Here is a 16,336-nt window from a genome sequence, read left to right on the forward strand (position 1 = left end):
GTACGCGTGGATCCCGTTTTACCCCCTTAGGGGTAGAGTTTCGTAAAATCCTTTCTTAGCGGATGCCTTCGTCATAACATCTACCTGCATGCCAAATTTCAGCCCGATCCGTCCAGTGGTTTGGGCTGTGCGTTGATAGATCACTGTGTCAGTCAGTCAGTCATTCACCTTTGAGTTATACAGGGTGGAAACGATTAGTGATCTCACTCGATTATTTCTAAACCATAAAAGATATCAATAAACTAGTTACTGATCCTGAAAGTGCTTCATGAGCTCTATCAAACGGTATTATTGATAGGTTACAGAATAAACTGGATCTATCCGAAAATTCAATGTTTCCAGCTTCCATACATTTGGTTAAGTCACATTATTTTAAAAACTACACAAGATATCGTGAAACTGATTACTGATTCTAAAAGTGCTTCACAAGCTCTATCCAATGGTATCAATAATAGGTTACAGAATAAACTGGATCTATCCAAAAATTCAATGTTTCCTTCTTCCATACATTTAGTACTACCACAGTGATGACACTCATCTCTTGACAATATTATAGCAAGTAAAGCCTAAAACCAATGTTTTCCATGAATGATTTTAAATAAAAACACAATTTACGAGTTTATTTTAAGAGTTTATTATTAAATAAAAAAAAATATACACTTCTGATATTGTGTGTCTGGCATACATTTAGTATGGAAGCTGGAAACATTGAATTTTCAGATAGATCGAGTTTATTCTGTAACCTATTATTCGTACCGTTTGAAAGAGCTCATGAAGCACTTTCAGGATCAGTAACCAGTTTTTCAATATCTTGTATAGTTTAGATAATCGAGCTTTATATGTTACCTATAGATAATCGAGCTTTATATACCTATTATAGATTTATGAACTTTCTTTCTCTCATTGCACTGTTTTGACAAGTACCTGTTTATACACCTAGAAACGAACAATAGCATCCTATTTGGCGCACTATTATCACGTTTATGGTGTCTTATGTGTCTGACACATCATCTTCCCCGAAAGGTCTGATGGCAGACATTACGAGGTGTTCAGACTGACTCACTCAGTGTATGGTAATAGTAATTGGTCCAATCTTTTCATGTAAAAGTGTATGATTGTCTCTGAGAATGGTGACTAGGAGATGTATTTTTAAACCTATTTATACGAAATTGCACAAAGTGAAAATTTGTTTTTAAACCTGTCCCAAACATGCGATAATTGAGAGTTGGAATGCAAAAATAATGCTTCAATTATTGAATTTATATTTTCAGTTAATTGCGGGAAGTTTTGTGACTGATCAATAACATACTAATTATATAATTTTTAGCGTTAAGAGTCGCATCTCAAAATACATGCATCGTGGGTTCAATTCCCGCCTTAGGCAGTTTGATTTTTTCACGTTATTTATATTTTCAAACATACCAATAATTTGTCAGTTTCTTGTTTATACACAAATATTATTTCTGTAATACAAAAGGATTACGACACGAGGCACATTATTCGTTTCAACCCGCTAACAACTAGTTCTATCATTTCATGGAGTCACTCTATTTCTTCAAAAAATTGGTACAAAGCAGTTTCGGAACTAAAACTGTCAGGAATGTAGCTTTATATTGGAGTCTGCATGGTATTTGTAAACATGATAGCATTTATGGCGATTGACTCGATAGTCCTTATCAAGATCTTAACTTTCGTAAACAATTAATTAAAAGTCTTCATCGTAAACATGCCGAGTGCATCTAACTCCCAACATCAATATTCAGCCGGAGCGTTTATTATCATATCTCATTATACAAGTTAGTGCTAGCGCAGGGCATTGAGGCCCCCTTCTTAGGTTATGACCTCACAGGCTAGCTCTGAATGTCGTCCTTAACCCTCAGACCGTTGTTAACTTTATCGACAATGGTGTAGAGATCAAATTAGGATGGGAACGTTAGAGTTTAGAGTCGAAGTTCGGTTTGGAAATACAATTTGGAAATGAGATCCCGGTAGGCTACCCTTGGGGTGGCGGGTCTAGGGAGCCTTACCACTATTATTTATAAGGGGTGGGTCAGCCGGCGAGTGTATGGTTCGAACTGCAACCAGTTAGTACGGAAAGCCTGTTTTGTTCTATTAATTAGCAAAGGTCAGCCGAAGGCTGCTTTGGCGAAACCGTTCAGTCGGCGGATTAGTTGCCCGTTATTAAAGTTGAAGCTTCTTAGCTATTGTGTGGAATCTGGGGTAATATTTATGTTGGAACGGCTTGTAGTTGTCTGTAAAGATAATGCAGGTTGAAATAAGATGTTCGCAAAAACGTACCTACTACACTTAGATCAATGTCCTATTTTTTTGGTTTCATTGACAGGTCATTTTTCTCAGTGTCCGTAGTGTCGGACTCTGCAAACACTTTTTCTTTCTTTTCTTATTATTTTCTTCCAAATCTAGACGTCTATTTGTTAAAGTGATTATTTTTTGTGAAAAACCTACTAAAGTTCATTATGAGTAGGTAGGTACACTCCATTGTAAACATTTTATTGCCGGAAGTGCCAAAAAAATATAAACACTATACTACTCATTAATTAATTTATTCATAAGACTTAATAGCTTTAACACTGAATAATTTTGAACACCCCAGTGATTTACTTAATGTTTACATTTAACCTAATTTAAATCCAAACACTAAAATGTATAAAGCATAATGAAGGTAGATTACAATTTTGATGAAAAAAAAATAATTAAAAGTGTATTTTAGGAGCACACATGCTATAATATTAATTTCACGGCTACCTAATTACGGAAGTTATGTCTTATTAAAAACTTTTCCAATGTGTCACGGATACAGAACGATAAAAATCTCGTCCCGACGTCAAACAAATTAACGCAGAGTGCCTTGAACGTATTCATAAACGTTTTAAAGTCAAGTGGTTGTGTTTGTGATTTGTGATCGCCATACATTATCTACAATACCCTTACAAAATTACGATTCACAAAAGTTAAGTTAGTACAATAATATCTTACTTTTTATTTGACAACATAATATTATGTACATACAATCCCATTTAGCATTTATCATTTCAGAATTTTCCTCTTTCAAATAGGAATTGAATCATCATACAATTACATCACTAACCCCAATTCACAAGCACAAGATTTTTTTTATGGTTATCATAAACAATAGAAAATCAAAGTAAGAAATCATATCTCTTCCCCTTCTCAATTATAAACGAAATAGTAGTCACGCAGTGGAAACGCGCGCGCCAAGAAAAATGAATGTTCACAAGTAAATCTACTTAACTCACAGTTGGCGTAATTTACATAAATTACCTTTAATCGTGTACCCGTTTTAATTTAATGGCTGTTAATAGCTTTGTTTCCACATAAAACCGTTTTTGTTTCGACTTGATTGATAACGAAGTTAAGATAACTTAATGTCGAGTGTGGTGGTAACCTCTGGGTAAACAAAGAGTTATGTAGGAAAATTCTCTATAGAAATAAATTGCCTTTGTCCAATAAAAAAACTACACTTGCGAGAAAAAATATGGAATCACCATATTTATTGTCGAGCGATGTTAATAACTAAATGACTAATCTGTACTATCTATACTAATATTAAAAATGCGAAAGTAACTCTGTCTGCCTTGCTTTCACGCTTAAACCACTGAACCGATTGTGATGAAATTTGGCATAGAGATAGTTTGAAACAGGGACACGAGCGATAAAGTTTTTCTGGGACAGGCAAAATTCCACGCGGGCGAAGCCATACATATACATACTTAGTCACTCAGTTCGAAATGATCGTTCGGAACAAAACACAATTCCTCCGTACTTTTGAAGCCTTTGCTATAAAGCGGGTTTACTTGGTTTGGATTGTCGAATTTACCTAGTTTCAGCATTGTCAAAGCGGCTATCTGACTTTGTATTCGCCGAACAATGTAAAAATAAGTCCCAAAGGTCAGACTTAAGTCTGTGCTGGTGACGTCAAAAGTGACCCGCTAACAAATGAGTGTCGGAAAGCACCACGACTTTCCGTTATTTATAAAAATACGGAAGGTGAAATCGGTGATGGAAGGTCAAGTTTCATAATTTTAAACAAGTGAAATGAGGAAGAAAGAGTTTTTGGGGGAAGAGCGGAGTATGGCTTATCGTATGTTATGTCGTTCCTAAACGCGAGGTCACTAGACTCTGGTGCAAGGGGATTCACAAGAATGTTTGGAATACACTGCACCACCACACATTCTTCAATTGACCGGTTAAAGAACGGGACTTATCCCATCACAATTTCCCACCACTGGAACTCCTATACAGGAGCTATACAGCCAGGATCAGGAAAATAGCTTGGCCTCCAATGAAACCCAATCAGTGAAGGATGCGTAGTTCCGGCGGATAGCCGGCCGACTAACATGACAAGTATAAGTAAGTGTACAATGATTAGATTTTTGTTCTGTAATGTGCCTGATCCCGTATTCATAGAGTATTTGCCATATCCATACCTAGACTAGATACTACGACAAAAATTACTATACAAGATTTGTAATCCAAACATTTTGTTACTATTGTTCCAAAATTAAAAGTTCCGTTGACATGGGGGTAGCGGTCGATAGCTTATACCGAGTTCGGAGGGGGTTAATTAATAATAACGGCGTATGCGTGATTAATGAGAACTGTACCCTTCCTAATTTATAGTTGGACTTAAGCACCTCGCCCCCCCCGCCTCGCCGGCCCAAAGCAAACTAAATATCCAATACCTCGATGTTGAGTGTGGACGAAGCGGTCTTGATGCTTGCTTGTTTGGGATTATGAGTTGTATGTCAGTACATTGATGGAGAAATGTGATTGAATAGTAGACATAATACTTATTTTGTAAGAAGAAATTAAGTTGTTAATAAAAGCCATTTATAATTATGAATGATACACTAGTACGAGTATTACGTTATCTGTGATACCAATAAAGAATTCGAATTTGAAATTCCAAGCTTTATTAAGTTACAAAATATTATGATCGAATTTTAAAAAGGGCATAAATGACATCTGCAGGAAAGTTTGGAACATAGATCTCAATAAAATTAACACTTAAGGTTGTCACATCTTCTTTTAGGAAATTAAAAATAATAAATATTAACTATGTTCAGCAGTGGACGTCCTATGGCTGTAATAATGATGATGATGATGAAGTATTAACAAACAGTATTTTATTTTGAACGTAGTTGACCGGTAGATACATAATTTCAAAAGCAGTATTTCGAAATTAAATCAAACATCTGTCAACTCATTTTCATTTCAAAAGTCATTAAACCCGTTAATCANTTTGGCGAAACCGTTCAGCCGGCGGATTAGTTGCCTGTTATTAAAGTTGAAGCTTCTTAGCTATTGTGTGGAATCTGGGGTAATATTTATGTTGGAACGGCTTGTAGTTGTCTGTAAAGATAATGCAGGTTGAAATAAGATGTTCGCAAAAACGTACTACATTTAGATAAAAAAGTCCTATTTATTTTTGGTTTACAACAGTTTGGTATAGTATCTCAGTGTGCGTAGTAAGTGTCGGACTCTACAAACACTTTTTCTTTCTTTTCTTAGTTTATAAGATCCAGATTTGTTCCAAATCTAGACGTTTATATGTTAAAGTGGTTATTTTTTGTTAAAACCTACTAAAGTACAAAAGTTTATTATAACTACACTCCATTGTAAACATTTTATTGCCGGAAGTGCCAAAAAAATATAATTATTATACAACTCATTAATTAATTTATTCATAAGACTTAATAGCTTTAACACTGAATAATTTTGAGCACCCCAGTGATTTACTTAATGTTTACATTTAGCCTAATTTAAATCCAAACACTAAAATGTATAAAGTTTAATGAAGGTAGATTACAATTTTGATGAAAAAAAATAATTAAAAGTGTATTTTATGAGCACACATGCTATAATATTAATTTCACGGCTACCTAATTACGGAAGTTATGTCTTATTAAAAACGTTTCCAATGTGTCACGGATACAGGACGATAAAAATCTCGTCCCGACGTCTAACAATTTAACGCAGAGTGCCTCGAACGTGAACTTGATTGTGTTTCTTATTTGTGACTGACTTGACTTACTTGACTTATGGTCCTATGTCCCCTAGATGGGGCAGAGGGCGTCCACAACAGTCCTCCATCGCGTTCGGTCTTGAGCTATGTGTTTGATCTCGCTCCAAGTCTTGCCGATCTTCTTCGCCTCGTCTGCCACAGTCTTATTTGTGATCGACATAAATTATTTAAAATACCATCACATAATAGTCATTATGTACTAAGTCTAGTACGAGTATGATTCACAAAAAATTATAAAATAAATTCTTACATTTTATTTGACAACATAATATGTACAATCCCATTTAGCATTCCTATGAATCATCGTACATTAATTACATCACTAACCCCAATTAACAAGCACGAGAAATTGTTATGGTTATCATAAACAATAGAAAATCAAACTTGAAATCGTATCTCTTCCCCTTCTCAACTATAAACCAAATAGTAGTCACGCAGTGGAAACGCGCGCGCCAAGAAAAATGAATGTTCACAAGTAAATCTACTTAACTCACAGTTGGCGTAATTTACATAAATTACCTTTAATCGTGTACCCGTTTTAATTTAATGGCTGTTAATAGCTTTGTTTCCACATAAAACCGTTTTTGTTTCGACTTGATTGATAACGAAGTTAAGATAACTTAATGTCGAGTGTGGTGGTAACCTCTGGGTAAACAAAGAGTTGTGTAGGAAAAAGCTCTATAGAAATAAATTGCCTTTGTCCAATAAAAAAACTACACTTGCGAGATAAAATATGGAATCACCGTATTTATTGTCGAGTGGTCTTAATAACTAAATGACTAATAGAAAATAAATAAAAATGTCACCATTTTAAAGGTAATATTATAAACTAGCGGCCGCCCGCGACTTCGTACGCGTGGATCCCGTTTTACCCCCTTCATCTATCTTACGCGGTTTAGATTTTTTCATACAAATGTTTTTTCCCGCTAACTCCCGTTCCCGTTGGAATTTCGCAATATCCTGTTGTAACTAAGCTTTAAGTTTACTGAGGGACCTGCATGCCAAATTTCAAGCGTCTAACTTAAGCGGTTTAGATATCGCTCGGAGTCAGAACAAAAAACAATCCTACTAATATTATAAATGCGAACGTTTGTATGGATGTCTGGATGTCTGGATGTTAACATGTTTGTTACTCTTTCACGCAAAAACTACTGAACGGATTTTGATGTAACTTTACAGTATTATTGTTTATAACCCAAAATAACATAATTATAGGCTACTAGCTTTCCGCCCGCGGCTTCGCCCGCGTGGAATTTTGTCTGTCACAGAAAAACTTTATCGCGCGCGTCCCTGTTTCAAAAACCGGGATAAAAACTATCCTATGTTCTTTCCCGGGACTCAAACTATCTCTATGCCAAATTTCATCAAAATCGGTTGCGAGGTTTAAGCGGGAAAGCGTAACAGACAGACAGACAGAGTTACTTTCGCATTTATAATATTAGTTGGGATAATTTATGACGATCTGTGACAAACTAAATTTTTCACGCGGGTGAAGCCACGGGCAAAAGCTTTCCTCTATACTTTTACTCTCACTTACGTAGCGTAAGCCTAGGTGTAGGTATATTTTAAAGGTTCAGAATGTAACTTTTTTGATTCCTTTACCATAAAGCGATTTTCCTTTGTTTGGGGTCGAATTTGGTTTCAGCATTGTCAAAGCGGCTATCTTACTTTGAATTCGCCGAACAGTGTAAAAATAAGTCCCAAAGGTCAGACTTAAGTCTGTGCTAGTGACGTCAAAAGTGACCCGCTAACAAATGAGTGTCGGAAAGTCGTGGTGGTATTTATAAAAATACGGAAGGTGTAAAAGGGGATGGAAGGTCAAGTGGAGTGAGAAAGAGAGAGTTTTTGGGGGAAGAACGGAGCATGGTTACCTAAACGTAGGTATGCTATGTCGTTACCTAAACGTAGTTACCTAAACGCGAGGTCACTAGACTGGTGCAAGGGGATTCACAAGGATGTTTTGAATACACTGCACTACCACACATTCTGCAATTGGCCGGTTATATGTAGAACGCACATAGTACGCAGAACTGACGGCCGATGGGGCAGCAAGGTTCTGGAATGGAGGCCACGTACCGGAAAACGCAGCGTGGGACGTCCAACCCACAAGGTGGACCGATGACCTGATAAAGGTAGCGGGAAGGCGCTGGATGCAGGCCGCTACCAACCGTGCGATGTGGAAGTCATTGGGGGAGGCCTATGTTCAGCAGTGGACGTCCTGTGGCTGAAATGATGATGATGATGATGATGTAGAACGCGACTTATCCCACCACGCTTTCCCACCACTGGAACTCCTGTATAGCCAGGATCAGGAAAATAGCTTGGCCTCCAATGAAACCCAATCAGAATCAGTGAAGGTTGCGTAGTCCCTGGGGATAGCCGGCCGATGAACATGGCAAGTATGACAAGTAAAAGTTTACTTCTGTAATGTACCTGATCCCGTATTCATAGACTATTTGCCGTATCCATAACTAGACTAGATACTACGACAGCCTGAAAAAAATCTACAAGATTTGTAATCCAAACATTTTGTTACTATTGTTTCAAAATTAAAAGTTCCGTTGACATGGGGGTAGCGGTCGATAGCTTATACCGAGTTCGGAGGGGGTTAATTAATAATAACGGCGTATGCGTGATTAATGAGAACTGTACCCTTCCTAATTTATAGTTGGACTTAAGCACCTCGCCCCCCCCCGCCTCGCCGGCCCAAAGCAAACTAAATATCCAATACCTCGATGTTGAGTGTGGACGAAGCGGTCTTGATGCTTGCTTGTTTGGGATTATGAGTTGTATGTCAGTACATTGATGGAGAAATGTGATTGAATAGTAGACATAATACTTATTTTGTACCAATCAATTAAGTTGTTGGTTTTTAAAAGCCACTTATATGACTGTACAATTATTACGTTATCTGTGTTACTAATAAAGAATTTGAATTTGACAAGCTTTATTAAGTTACAAAATATTATGATCGAATTTTAAACTCTTAAGTGCCAAGGGCATAGGTACAGGACATCTGCAGGAAAGTTTGTAACATAGCTCAATAAAATCACTTAAGGTTGTCACATCATCTTTAGGAAATTCATAATAATAAATATTAACAAACAGTATTTTATGTTTCAAAAGCAGTATTTTGAAATTAAATCAAACATCTGTCAACTCATTTTCATTTCAAAAGTCATTAAAACCGTTAATCACCTAATTAATGGTTAATGCAAGTATCAAGCCAGCTCAGTCGCAGCACATTATTATGAAGACAAGTACGAGCAGTGTATTCGGACTTTGAAAATCTAATTACGTAGCCAGTACCCTTACCTCGATCGCTCCTTCGCGCCCGCCCAATGCCGCCCGCCCTAGCGTTTTCCACTGCTGCCGATTGATTGTTGCTAGTGAGAGATAAAGGGTTGATTTTTATGGAAGTATTGAATGGGAATGTAAAAAAATGTATTTTGTTGGCAATGAAACAGTTAAACATAGTGTTGTGTAAGTAGTGTCACTATGTAGTTGCAGACCATAGTTTTCTCCCAATTGTATTTTGAAGGAGGCTTATTCTGTGGCTTTTGTTATTAAGAATTGAAAATCTGGCCATTTGACTGATTACATTATATTTTGCACCGTTAATGCTAGTGTAAGCACTGTCATGTCTTTAGTGACTTCGATATTAGGATTACTATTCGGAAAATCTTTCGCGTGGATATGAACTTTACGTTTTCTAAGAGAAACTACCTTTTTTTTAAGAGACATTCCTATTTTGTTACAAGATGTGTGAAAAAAGCTTATGTTTCAGAAAAGTCTAGTTGTGGATAGTAGATCTACCTCATCTATCAGTCTTGATCCTTAGCAAAAACATCATTGATTGGTAGCAAGAAGACTATAAAATTAAATTATGAATGGGTCGTGTACCATTTCTGAATATTGTTTAAATCGTTTACCAAAGTCTCCTAAAACGTAATAAGTAAGTAGACAATAGAATAATGTAACATTACAAAAAATATCGACACCAGTGGACCGCGCGCAGTTTGTCCAAGCGCACGAATTATACATGGTGTATTAATACGGTGTTCAACTCTACTATTGCTTGTGAAGTTTTAATTCGATAACCCGGCCCCGTCTGCCGCAATAATGTATTTATGGCCGATACCGCGGGCCTAATGAGCCCTCATACAGACCTCTTTATAACCTGTCATACTTTACAGGTTAGTTTTCGGCCGGAAGCCGTAATAGGGTTAAGAAGTAACTGGCTGCAGTGAAGATAGAGTTTGCACTTTGGGTTTGTGATAAGTAGTGTTTTGCTTTTTATGATTGTAATCACAGAGGTATGGGTTAAGAAGACCTTGGCGCGTTTGCTCTAGTTTTTGGTGAGTTGAGGGTTAATAAAGGGTGGTAGAAAAAATAGTTGATTGATATCGCCTTATTTGTTGTGGGGTATCGCGAGTGTTTTTGTAAGTGTATATGTATGAAATGCCATTGATTGGTTTTTATCGTGTAGGTATGTGTGTTAATTTTTAGCTTGAGTCATTGCTATTCGCAGACACGCCTTTGACATGTTTTTAATAATTATAACAGTGTCTTAAAAGTGTCAATATTATATGCCAACTGTTAAAGTATGATAGTTTTATTGTAGGAGTGACATTCATAAGAAAATATTGGTTATTAAATATTAAGAGCTTAACGCTTGCTAATGAAGTATCTGACGGCTTTTAAGGAACTTATCTGCCAGATAGTCGATAGAGATCTGATGAAGTCACCCGGTAACCAGAACTTTCAGATAGCTATCTGAAACTTTATCAGGAACCGGTCAGCTTTAAATCATCAATGATCGTGTGAAGCAGATGCAATATAGTGTCCTAGATTCTCAATTGCATCGAAAAATCAATTAGGTACATAATATTACATTAACTTGAACCATTCAAAATTAATGACAAAGCCGTCTTCCAGCCAAACTACCCAATCCGCAGTTCGTCTCGAACTCCTATAATTAATTACATTCATTATCATTATTGTTCCGAAGGCAGTTTTGCTTCGATAATGAATTGTTAGCCCCCATCATTAATTAGTTTATTATAATAAGAAGCGGAACTCCTTTGGTAGATTAATCAAGTTTATCTGCCCGTTGTGTTTAGCGTTTCTCAAGGAATCGCAAAAGTTCCCCGTCTGTCGGGAGTTTGATAGATTGTTTGGGACGATATGATTTCTTTTTAATTTGGGACACTGACCTTTTTAGGCGTTGATGGCCAAATTGTTTTGTTTTGTTTTAAACATTTAGGACATTAATATTTGTCTTTTGTTTCAACGGCAGTAGTTAACCTTAACCAAAATTGTCACCTTAATCGTTTCCGTGGCCCTAGTCAGGTCTACCCTTATACATTCGTTGGTAACCAAGGATTTAAAAACTAGTGTCTCGTAGATGCAAAATTATCGCAGCTGATACTGAAAGCAGCCTAAGGCTGGGTTGCACCATCTTACTTTAACTTTGACAAACGTCAAAAGTCTGTCAAACTCCATACAAAAAACACCGGTTATCGTTATAGTTATTGAAGTTAGGTGGTGCAACTCAACCTTAGTAAAGTGTCTTTGACCTTCACTGTTTATAGACAAACTGTATAGACACTTCGTATTTTACAAATATTGGTGTGTAAACGCCCTAATAGCGTGACGCGTCGAGGCGTGAGTATAATTTTCAAACTTAGCGGTCATGCTAGTGAAACTTCATGCCTGCTGTATGTCAGAGGCTTAAAGAAAAGGATAGTGTAGTAAGTTACTTCAAATAAGTAAACAGCAGGCAATAAATTAATATTTAAACGCTAAGTGCCTTTGGGATTGCTTACCATAAGTTGACCCACAAGCAGTTTTCCTACTTTTGTATAAAATAAGGACCTTTTTAGGTTATTTATTTCTAACATGCATATTTACATCCTCTTTACTTTCAATCGATAAATTAGGGCTGGGTTGCACCATCTTACTTTAACCTTAACAAACGTCAAAAACTGTCACACTCCATACAAAAAACACCGGTTATTGTTAAAGTCACGGTTAAAGTTAAGTGTACCTTTTAGCAACCCAATTGATCAAATCACAAATAAAGCTCAAAAGCAGAGACAGAGTAATCAGTAACAGAGTTGTCGATTCCGAAAATAAGCTGTTGGCCTTTTAAAATCCGTTTCCGTCAAGTAAGTTAGACAAAATGGCGATCCATTACACGGGCTGCAGGTTTGTTAATTTTTAGAACGGCTCCAGATATACGGCAGACGATCTAATACGGGGCCCTATTACGTGTCGGGTAAATTAAATTGACCGATACGGGACTATTCCCACCACTCGTTCCCACCGCTGCAACTCCTGTGTAGCCAGGATCTACAGATTGACCGCCAATAAAAACCCAACCAGTGAAGGTGAAGTTTGTCCCGGGGGAAAGTTAAACTGTCATTAGACCCGCAACAAAATTAATCAGAAGAACATAGAAGGATTTCGAAGTTAAGATTTAAATTGACCGATAGTAAGTATTGCACCATCTTACTTTAACTTTTACAAACGTCAAAAGTCTGTCAAACTACATAAAAACACCGCCCGTGGCTAAAGTTGGTGCATGCAACTCGGCCTTAGTATTGCTACTATCATCACTGCTCTAATATCATGTAGTTCATTACTGACCACTCGACAACAAACACGATCTTCTTTTCAGCAAGTTTCTTTTTGAGATCGTCCGTTCATCAAGCAGATGTATGCTTCGTAGCATAAGAGGCCGGTCTTATTGGTATAACTTATTTTAATACTTTATTTCATCAAGTTATTATTGTGTTTGATTGAAAGTATAATTATTTTCTATTTGATTAACGGTATCACCTAGACCACCTACGACTGTTACACCTTGTTATTTCAAAAATTCATTAGTCATTAGACAGCCAGCTAATTAAAATGTTCAATTAAATACTGAAAATAATTACTCACTTACGACATTGCTATAAATTTAAATGTAATTCTTATTGCCTTGCATGTTTGTACAAATAATGATGGATTGCACTCAATGAGAAAACCTTTAGATCATACAGGTGTGCAAAATGCAGATGCAATATGAGTTGCAGAATTCAACTAAGGGCTGGTTTTTGAATCGTCGGAAAACTTAACTGAAGAATAACCTTGTCATTTTGACATACTCGTATTTCCCATACAACTGTCAATGTGCCAAGCTTATTCTTCAGTTAAAAGTTATCCGATGATTGAAAAGTCATTCCTAGAAGGACTTTCTAAGGACACAAAAGTTTTAAACTCTAGCATGATTTAAAATATAAGAAAGAAAGAAAAAGAATTTATTCAATGCAAGTACAAATAAAATAACAAACAGATATAATAAAACCAAACAACACGGTAAATGCACCGAAATGGCATCTGCTCAATGTAACATTTTCACAAACAGTCTGATGATGTGAACTCTGCTTCGTCAATAACTACTACACATTGTAACTGCTGACATGTTAAATTGAAATAAGAAGATAACTAGAATAGAAACACTTTGCTATCGCCCCAGCACCCACCCACCCTATTGCTGATCCCCAGAAAGATATTACTTACAGAAGGAGACTAGTCTCTATGACCCAAACCGAAGCCCTTGGGCGTCCGTAATGCACACCCATCAATTATTTACCGGGCGGCAACTTTCGGCCGGTACAAGGCGCCGGATTTAAAGTTGTGACGTCATTTAGCTATTTACGTATAAGTTGTTGCGATTGTAGGAAACTAGATCTGGGAGATTGTCTTGACTATTTTTGTGTTTGCTTCGCCTAAGTGGTTTTGCTGTTTGAGACAGGTAAAGAATTTTTATTTTTCCTCATTATTGGAAACGTTCTGATGATCTCACACCTACGTTATGGTTCAGGTGATCATAATATCATCCTTCATATGGTCATTAATGCCCGTTTTCACCATCAATCCCTAATTTTTAAGTGGCCCTTTTGAAAACCAAATTACTGTTATGTGTTACCATAGGTAGGGGCCAATTAAAATTAAGAAATTTCTGTTATTTGTCACATAGGGGTCACCTAAAAATAGAAATTGATGGTGAAAACGGGCATAAGTTTCCGTTGCAGGAAGACAATTTTTCTAATTCACTGGAGGCAATTGAAGGATTTGACCTACGCTAGATGCACTCTGGTGCAGCATATTTGTATCTTAGGGCCTTCTGCGACATCCACGGAAAGAGTGAGGGTGGTTCTATTTTATGTCTGTCAACACCTGCACTGGGCGGCCTACTATTCGGTACTGTAAAGGCTAGTGCCAGGGGAAATCCCTTCTTCTTCTTCTTCCCCTGGCACTCCCAGTCTTCCCTCTATTATCCGTTCCCCCCGACTCACCCTGAGCAGGCATACCTTACCGCCTCGGTGGGCCGGGGGGGATAAATGTGAACAATACAATCCAATGTGTGTACCATTAGTTCGTAAGAACCAATAAATATAAGAAATGTGTGGCTAAGCTGGAGANAAAGAAAGAAAAAGAATTTATTCAATGCAAGTACAAATAAAATAACAAACAGATAGGTATAATAAAACCAAACAACACGGTAAATGCACCAAAATGGCATCTGCTCAATGTAACATTTTCACAAACAGTCTGATGCTGTGAACTCTACTTCGTCAATAATACTACACATTGTAACAGTTGACATGTTAAATTGAAATAAGAAAATGACTAGAATAGAAACACTTTGCTATCGCCTTGATCCCCAGAAAGATATTACTTTCAGAAGGAGACTAGTCTCTATGACCCAAACCGAAGCCCTTGGGCGTCCGTAATGCACACCCATCAATTATTTACCGGCCGGCAACTTTCGGCCGGTACAAGGCGCCGGATTTAAAGTTGTGACGTCATTTAGCTATTTACGTATAAGTTGTTGCGATTGTAGGAAACTAGATCTGGGAGATTGTCTTGACTATTTTTGTGTTTGCTTCGCCTAAGTGGTTTTGCTGTTTGAGACAGATGAAGAAATTTTATTTTTCCACAAATTTTATTATTGGAAACGTTCTCAGATCTCACCTACAATATGTTTCAGGTGATCATCATAGTCATCTTTCATTAGGTCATTAATGCCCGTTTTCACCATCAATCCCTAATTTGTAAGTAACTCCTATGTAAACAAAATTTCTGTTATTTGTCACTTAAAAATAAGGGATTGATAGTGATAACAGGCATTTATGTCTCCGTTGCAGGAAGACAATTTTTATAATTCACTGGAGGCAATTTAAGGATTTGGCCTACGCTATACACTGGTGTAAGCATATAATTTGTATCTTAGGGTCGCCTTTTGCGACATTTACGGAAAGAGTGAGGGTGGTTCTAATCTACTCTACTGGAAACGTTTTTAAGTTAGAGGAACGGGGCTATTCCCACCTCTCGTTCCCATCACTGCAACTCCTGTGTAGCTAGGATCTACAGCTTGAGTTAGTAACAGTTAAGTCAGAGGAAGCAAAAAAATATTCGCGGATTTTACTGACCAAACTAATAGGCAATGTGTTTTGTGACGAAATATTAAATATTACAGAGATTGCGACCCTGTTGGTATACGTAACCGGGTCTATGGAAATGTATGTCAAATTTATAAGAGTCGATTTGATGATTGCCTCAAAAAACGGGACTATTTCCACCTCTCGTTCCCACCACTGCAACTCCTGTGTAGCCAGGATTTACAGCTTGACCGCCATAAAAACCCAACTAATGAAGGTTAAGTTTGTCCCGGGGGAAAGTTAAACTGTCATTGGACCCGCAACGAAATTAATCAGAAGAACATAAGAGGAGTTCGAAATCAAGGTTCGACTTCCATCCATTGCAAAGCGGATGACAGGTGACAAACAAAGGTTTAAAACCTTTGATTGCCTTAAGTGGGAATGAAACCTACAAGTTTCAAGTTAGTGTTCTTCCAGAAAATGTATACCTTGGAATATTTATAAACAATATCAAATACTTTATCTAACTCACTTCAAAGTCTCAGATTATCACGGACGTAATTGAAAACAAACACAAGTCCTACTGTCCGGACCGGACACGTCGCATGACGGCCACTCGTGCCAATTGCATCAAGGCACATCAAGCTTGACCCTGTACCATCTTGCTCAGTTGTAATAGGCTCTATTTTGCGTCAGTAATGCATAGACTGATGTGCGACTGCACCTTGAACTCGATCGGTGCAATTACTCTAAGAAAATCACTGTGAGTGAATGGGTTGTGATTCGTAGCGAATCTTACTTCTATGACAAGGTAGGAGGCTGTTTGTTTATACTG

This window comes from Ostrinia furnacalis, unplaced genomic scaffold, assembly GCF_004193835.3.
Source record: "Ostrinia furnacalis isolate ACB-3 unplaced genomic scaffold, ASM419383v2 OfSCF7245, whole genome shotgun sequence".
NCBI lineage: Eukaryota > Metazoa > Arthropoda > Insecta > Lepidoptera > Crambidae > Ostrinia > Ostrinia furnacalis.